This window comes from Plectrocnemia conspersa, unplaced genomic scaffold (genome assembly GCF_051122295.1).
Source record: "Plectrocnemia conspersa isolate PC_06_02 unplaced genomic scaffold, ASM5112229v1 ptg000001l, whole genome shotgun sequence".
In the NCBI taxonomy this organism is placed as follows: domain Eukaryota; kingdom Metazoa; phylum Arthropoda; class Insecta; order Trichoptera; family Polycentropodidae; genus Plectrocnemia; species Plectrocnemia conspersa.
In genome coordinates, this window is record NW_028277165.1 from 4,809,939 (window position 1) to 4,819,014 (window position 9,076).

The following is a 9,076-nucleotide window of genomic DNA, read 5'->3' on the forward strand; positions in this document are numbered from 1 at the left end:
ATATTCAAGCCTTTGGTGTGGATTTTTTTTATTCATAAATAATAGTTGCATTGCTAACATAGAATAGCCGTCTTTGAATTGTGTTTACATGATTCAGAGTAAGGCGTATCTCAAGTCTATCTCAGTCGTTTAAGACGAACTATCATCTCTTCCTTTAGATCAGCTACATTTACTACTATAATAATTTAATAAAGTACTACTGCGGCGGCTCAATCTGTATCTAATTGCCACCTATAACTTGATTGTGAGAAAAAAATTGATGAAAATACGTGTTAAAAGCGCAATAAATCAATTTTATGACGGCCGAACAAGTGTATTCTTAACGCCAGAGTAAATGATACGCATTCTCAAATGAACCATAAATAAAGACCGGTCGGTTACCACATATCAAATAATTATTATCGTATTGACAAATTGAAGTTATTATTAGTGACCAGTTACAACATTGATGAATCTCTACGAGCAATAATTAATTTGTTTCCACTCCAAATCATTGCATTAGTCAAATCGTCTAAAGAAACTTCTCTATCTTGCGTACATAGCGTACGTCAGACACTTCCTTTTGAAATACATTTTCATCTACTTTTCTGACTTGAACTCACGCTAGATACTTCAAACTTGGGACACACGAGAGTTAATCTGAACTCGCATCTAGCGGAGCTACGTATAGTACCGACCAAAACAACATTAAATTTTTAAAATATACCTTTTTGTCCTAACTAGAATTTAGTATTGTATGTAAATACACTAAATTTTGACTGTATAAATACACATACGATATACGATACGACTGAACCAATTGGCATTGTGTTGTTTGATTTGTTTATTCAAATTTATGTGGATTCAAACATGCGACAGAAGGTCTAGCTTATATGCAATAATATAGTCCCTTTTTATTAGGATTTGGGGTTAAATGTCTGAACTCACACGCTCAGATTTAACCCCAAATCCTTGATATCTTAAGTAAACTTGACACCTTCGTTATGCACGTACAACCCCAGCATAATATCAAAGGGCAAATTGCTAATTTGCGCAAACTCTCAATTAAGATAAACTGGATAAGTTTAATTAAACATCAAATTGTACACACTTTTGGCTTAAATATATTTTTTGGTTGGATGTGTTGCTTTGGATATATTCATAATATAATTATTATACCACAACTTGCGGTGGTACACAAACAGCTGTGTATGATACAGAGGGACATAAACTCAAATGACGTATTACTAGCTGCGGTTCAGTATTACTGGCTCTTGATTAAATTTTGAAGCCGCATTGTATGTAGTTTGGGATGGTGTGTCGTCGTCGTTTTAGTATAGTGAAATCGATAATTGATTCACGCCATTAAAGCAAAACTATATTCAGAATATATTTTCCATGTGTAAATAATAACAAAAGATAGCTTTAATTATATTATCGAAAGATACGTTGTCGATTAGCTGAAGTGCATATTATTATCAATATGTAATATATCGTGACAAGTTCCCTAACAAATATAATAGTATTTTAATAAATAATTAATTTTAATAATCTTGAAAAACAAAATGAATCTTTTGAAAAAAATCCAAATTCAGGACTATCACTTATATAAATCATAGAGATAAGGGCATAAACGGGTCTCTTAATAAAGGATGCTGGAGGGTATTTTGTCTTTTAAATGGATAAAAAATTGCTTTAATTAAAATACGATTTTTTTTATATAGCAATGCTGAAAATCAATCAACAAACTCCGCAACTACTCTAGGATTTTTTTAAAGATACTTTATTAATTTTACTCAGAGGTTACCCGCATATAATCAATATTTATTGTTTTGATTATTACTGTTATTATTTTACGTTTACTTGAATATTTCATTTTTAGCATTATTAAAATGCTTATATAGCATTCACACAACTTATCAGGATCTTTGCTTTTTTCAATTCAATATTTAATTTTAATTTCAATATTACATATTTTTACATATGATTAAAAAATAAATATCCGATCATAAACTAAAAATAAGCAATTAATAATCTATCTATTCATCGGTCCCAAATTAAAAGATCAAACTGAAACCTTTCCAAGCGATTGCCTTGCAGTTACTAAAGATAAAGAAAAACATTCTAAGAAGACGTTGCCTGTGCGGTTTTATATACAAGCAATAAATCCCCCTCGCTCCAATTGGTCTATTCAAGTAATCGATCGGAAAATTTAATGGAAAAAAATAGCAAGAAAACTTGATTTAAGGCATAAAGCATTGTTTTCCTCCGCCGAAAAGCTACGAGTCTATCGAGTGGTAAAAGCTTTTACTCGAGCAAATTATTCGAAAGGCCAACTCTAAATCCCGATTTCAAATGTGACCTCTCACATTAACGAGCGAAAAACTTGCAAACAAACATCAAGTTATTCCAGAGCCGGATTACGGGGTGGAACACTTTAAATATTTACGTATCGCGTTTTAAATTGCTAATGAAACATTGAAAACTTTTATTAATTGCTTAAAATAAATAATATATTGAAATATTATTTCTCTATATAAATAATATATTTAAATATTATTTCTCTATATTATATTATATGACTTTTACATTTAAATTGAATTTGCAACGAACCAAGGACCTGTCAAATTAGATTCTATATAAATGTTTTCAAGCTTTTATATAACCAACGTAGTTGTGAGTTTAACGCGCGACCTTGACCCAAGTTTAAAAAAAAGAATTAGATTTTACATAAGTTACTTCATTGTAGGTATCTTGAAAAATGTTCTTATTTTTTATAAATTGTTTATTGCATAATTAGTTAGCATAAAAAATATTAAGTAAAAATGAGCTAACATATTATCAGAATATTATAAGTAATGTACATTCAAAACGTATTGTCATAAATGACCACGAGCCCTGCTCCCGACCGCTCAGTGAACTTGAATTTATGTGAATAAAAACATATTTTTAACATAATCTTAAGCTTAAAAAATTGAAATAATATAATTCTACTACAAAAAACGTGTAGAATTAAAATATTTTGTATTATTAATCAAACGTAGTAGAATTATAATAATATATTCTAATTAATAATTTGCTCCTAATAAAAGATATTACCTCATTTAAATTTCAGTAGTGTTGATTAATCTCACCTCAGTTTACAATGTATTTTATATGAGTGTATATGTACACATATATCAAGTGAGTGTCTCGTTAAATTTGTTATACAGACTAAACCAAAGTCTCAAATCTTAAGCGCCCAACATTAAATTCAATTAAATACCAACAACACAAATCCACTAAATTGGGTCTTCGGATGCTCACGTTAATTAATTAACTAAACTACCCAATTAATCCCAAGATCAAGTTGTCTTTAATAATCAAGCAATAATTGATTCATAGGCTGTTTGATGCGCAATAAAAATATATATGTAGATTCATATTAAAAAAAATAGACGATTGCTGATTTTATTCCATAAATTTGGCGTGATTCAAGAGACGTGATTTATAAACGCATTTCCAATTGTATAAAAACATGACGTAAGAGATTGTCCAACTTTTCGCTCTATTGAATATTTCATTTCAAAATTCTGAGAAAGGAACGATCAAACGAGGTAATACGGAAAGTTCTGAAAAATATCCGGCTGCTTTTACGTCGTGCAAAAAGGAAGTTTACAATTTAATTAATTAATTTAAAAAATTATGAATTATAAATGTAGAATATTCTATTGAAGTGTGTATCTTCATAAACTTTGTGTATCTTATAAATTGTTATCATAATTAATCAAAATCACGACGAAATTAATTAAACGAATCAGCGTCAACTTGCTTATAAAATCTTACCAAGGTATCTTGGTTGTACGTAATGAATCGCAAATAGAACGAAGGTTATAGGGGCGCAATTGGATTGTGGGATATGTGGGTGATTACCTTATGGTTATTAATTTTTTTTCTAAATAATCTTGGGCTATCATAAGCTATTTAGAAATATCTTTGTTGCATCGATAAAATCATAACGTACACATTAAGAAAAGCAATAATAATCTCACGGATAAATTGTATGTGGACAACTAAACAATACTAAATATAAAAAATATATTCGATTTGATACCTTACATGTGTCACAGCAGTATTTATCTAGATGCAGATCATTAAACTTCTCGGACAATTCGATTTTTATAAAGCGTTGAGGTATTTTATGTTTGTATCTAAATGATCGTACAAATTATATTTTCCACGACCTGTGAGATATGTTTTTATTTTAATATTATTTTTCATATTACTATAAAAGTTCAACGTTTATATGTGATAAAATCTTTTATTGTTCTTAATTTTTCACTCCGCAAGTTAAGCAGGTTGATGCTTATCCTATAATGAGCACTAATGCAATTATTGAGCACTGAATTTTTATTGTCATGGGTTAATTTTTCAAACTTAGGTTTTCGGTTGAGTCGGTAGTTAAACTCCTTGTGATATTTAAGTAGGGGTCCGAGCGTCGAGGCGTTGTGAAGTCGAGTGTCTCTAGTCTGGTTTTAATAGTTACATACACAGTGCAAGCCCACTGTATTCTCATCACGTACGTTAGTAGGGATCATAAAGATAGGGATCTCGAGAGTTCACACAAGCGTACAAGCGCGGACAAATAAGCGTGCGTCAAAAGAGCGCTGCGTCATAAGATCGCTTACCAAAGTAGCGCTGTAACAAAATAGCGTACGTCAAATGCGCTTGTCAAAAAACATTATTATTTATTAATTATTACATACATACGAAAGTGTGGCTTCCCATGCCCATACGTACGATATACATATATTTTTATTAAAATGAAACGCTGATTTTGAATTTATCGTTAGATTTGCTCTGTAATGTTTCATTAAATTGACAAATAATTATCGACTTGACTTGCAATAAATGCGTTCAGTTATAGGGCAGGTATACGGCTTGTCAGAACTTTTCTTCATTTATTTTAAACAGCTACACTTTAACGCGAATGTCGGCCGAGTACGAATATTATATATTTTATTTTTGTTAATTAAACAATTAATAATTTCTATTTAAAACTGTATGAAAATTCATATATTGTTAAACCCACACATATGATATATGTTTGTATATCGAAAATTTCTATATCTATGGTTATAAATAAGCTAAGACCTTGGGTTAATTTAGTATTTTAATTAAGATAAGCAAATAACAAATAAAATTATCGACTTTTTTCGAAAATATTGCGATAAATAAAACATAATATTCAATTTTCACAGCATCGCGGTTGGTTTTTGGTTTCCTTCGGTTTAAGAAATTTTTGGAACTTTTAATTGGTATATTTTCTATTTGTTACTACACGAAGATGCCACGAAAACTAAAATCTGATTATCCCAGAAGGCGGGCACACGTGAGAATATATGCTTTTACATGTACAAGGTGTCTATGATGAAACAAATCTATTTTATATACTAAATTTACCCATTTTTAACCCTTTCATTGTTCATATAAAATACCACGAATGACTTACAACTATCTATAAGGATTAATCTTCTTAATAGATAACAATTTAATCTATAACAGTTTTTCAATGTGCATGCCGCCGAATAGTTTTTGGAGTTTAGCAAATATGTCAGATAAGGGGAAAGTAATATGCTACCGATAACCAGGTGAATAGGAATAGGAATAACCAAGGAACCGGACAAAATATTAGAATATTAGACAGATTAATATTTTTTTTCTAACTGTTCTATTTGTATAAATACTGCCCTTTTTGGAATAGACAAAGCAGGAAATTCACAAAAAAAATAGTTTAATAAATACTGTTTCAAAGTCACCGCATGCGACTGATTTACATATTATCAATATGTAATAAAAACATTTTTTTTTACTATTTTCAACGGAAGAACGTCATTTGAAAATGTCGTAAATTTGGCACATATAAATTATATTTAAATAATATAAAAGTTGAAATGATCGACATTATACTTTTAGAAGGTCAACAAGTCAACAACAAAGGTGACCTTCGTGTCACTTTAGCATTAAAATAAATCGAACGAGAGATAGATATTTTAAAAATAAACAAACAACTTGCATTAAAATAATTCGAATTAGAGATAAATATTTTAAAAATTTGATAAAAAATATTTTTTTTGCTATCTGAGATGCACGACATTTTAATCCTTATGGTTTATAACCTTGATCTAGTTTGAACTTGTTTGTGAATCTCGAAATATTTAAAAAACAATCAGTAGCCACGCGTCATCGGTCGCGTAAACTGTTTCGTTACATTTTTGTCGAATAACTGATTTCGTTTATAATAATATCCCTTTCGATGTTTTTAATTGTAAAGTGATAGTGTAATTTAGTGTATGTGTTAGAAGTAGGCAGTGTATAATTGAAATTAGTGAAGTGTGTGTAATAGTGTTTAGTTGCACGTGGCCCTGGCGTCCTTACCGACGCCGCGCCGATGCGCCCCCATAGTGCATCAGAACCTTGAGAAATAAAAAGCACACGAATTGTGTTTACACGGCGTAGCGCTGGCGTCCATTACCGACGCGCCACTGACGCCGACGCTGACGCGCCCCCCACTACCCGCCACTACCCGCCACGCCGAAGCCGCGGGCCCGCGAGGACAAGGTCAAGACAAGTCTTTGTAATTTTCTGTGTCTTTCGAATATAGTTAACCCTTTGTGCTCGTAACTCGACAACGTGTATTCCAAGCGTTGCACTCGTACGTCGAAAAAAAATTCAATGGATTTATTGGCTTTGTGTTCGAGCTAATTTTGCCAGTTTAAACTTATTAATGGTAAAAAAGTTGTGGTTAACACATATTAGTAATATTGAATTTTTAACTTATGCAAATAAGTGAATAATGTTAAATTTACGAGTGTAAGTTTATTGTAAAATTTTTCATCGGAACATGGTCGTTTCGTTTGGTCTCAAGACCGTGGTGCATAACGCGATATACATGACAGTTTTAGTGTCAATTATCTCTATTAAACTGATTTTTTCCTTGAAAGGGTATCTATATTTTTATGATATGGGATGAAACGGGATTGTATGCTCTAATTGTGCTTAATTCTTATTTAATATTGTGTGTCTGTTATGAAATAAAACGATTAGAAAAGATACGGAAAAAAAGAGCGAGACGCAAGCGTGCTCTACGCTACTTCGCTCGCACTTGACAACTATCGACCTTTGTATCGACATTTTTAGCGGCAACTCAAATAATAATATTAGTCTTTTCGAGCTAGTAAATTCCTAATAATTACTAATCTGTGTTTTAATTATTTATAAATACATATATTGATTTACTTTTACAAATTATCCATATAATTACGAACGACGATATAATAATGTTATTACTGTGACAGTAATAGTAGTAGCAATGATATCTAACCACTTAAAACAAGATGGATTATGCCAATATTTGATGCAAATAATGAATACGAATCTTAAATATTCTGACAATTAATTGGTATGGTGCGCCAAGTAAATATTGTTAGCCTATTATAATACCTCTACACCAAGAGATCCATCTAATGTCCAGATACCCAGAGACCCGAAACTATAAAATAATATATCGATTTATAAAAACATTAATCAATTTACAAAGAGAGATTAGCATAATAGTTTATTATTATTATTTGCAAGCTAATACAAATATTGTTTATATAACAAGTTTTTATATGGTCCCCTTTCAAAATTGTAAATTCTACAATTTTTTTAATATAATTTTCATTTTAATTTGATTTATTTTATACACTTTCTGGATTGATAGTGCAGTAAGGGCATTTAGTACATTATAGGAAATCAAATTTATCATATATATTTAATGCGACCTATACGAACGTTCAACATCAGCTTTAGACACGTTCATGCTAAGACTATTTCTACCAATTTTAAATCTTGTACAAGTTTCAAGTTTTAGAATAATCTTTTAATGTTATCATTTTTTATGATCAATTTAATTATTTTTTTATAAACTGAGAATAGATTGTCAGCTCTTGCAATCATATCAATCGAAAAAAAACTTTTAGACAAATTAAAGAAAGACAATATATTATATGATGCGGTTATTGCTGACTTTTGTAAGGAGCGTCAGGTAAAATTAATTTAAAAAAAATAAATACATAATATGTTTATAAAATAAAGAAAATAAATTTAAAAATATAGTTTTTGTTCCCCCCCCCCCCTAACTGCATGCCCTGTTTCAAAGTGACCGCACGCCACCGATGTATATCGTATGTATGAGGATGGGAGTCATACTTTCGTATGTACGTAATAATTAATAAATAATAATATTTTCATTGTCTAATAATTTTAATCATCATTACGCTCTGGCACATAAAATACTAATTTTACCGCCCATATCTCGTGAATTTTTATTCTTTGTAAATTTCTCACAATTTACTTATATTTTGTATACCTAATTCCTAAAATATTCATTACTTGATTTTCTCCAAGTATTTTTGCGCTCTTATGACGTGCTCTTTTTTGTCAAGCGCTCATATTACTGTCTGCGCATTTGACGTACGCTTTGTTACAGCGCTACTTTGGTAAACGCTCTTATGACGCAGCGCTTATAATGCAGCGCTCATATGACGGCGCTCATTTGACGCACGCTCTTTTCACCGGCCGCCACGTATATCTCTTAGACATGGACTTGAGTTTTTATCTAACCTAACCTAACTTAACATATTTAAATTCAATGAAAATACAAAAATATTAAAATACATTTAAAATAAAAAATACGTACTTATGCTACAAAGAAAGAACATAAAATTTACATCAAATTAAGTAAGATTTATTTGAAATATATTATATTCTTAAAAAAAAAATTGTTTAGATACTTTACAAATTCTTATTTTTTTCGGTGTTTTTAAACTATGTTATAAATATATTTATTTAAGATAGAGGTGCCCAAAATTCATATTAGCTTATATATAAATGAATATATATACCAAATATTTTTTTAAATAAAATAATTATATATAGTATATAAAATCTTATTTTTTTGCGCACACATTTTTAAGCTAAAGCATTAGAGGGAAATTTAGAAATTTATATATTTTGTAATATTTATCAGTATTTTCTTTAAACACATTTACCTTTTATTTATCAGCTCGACATT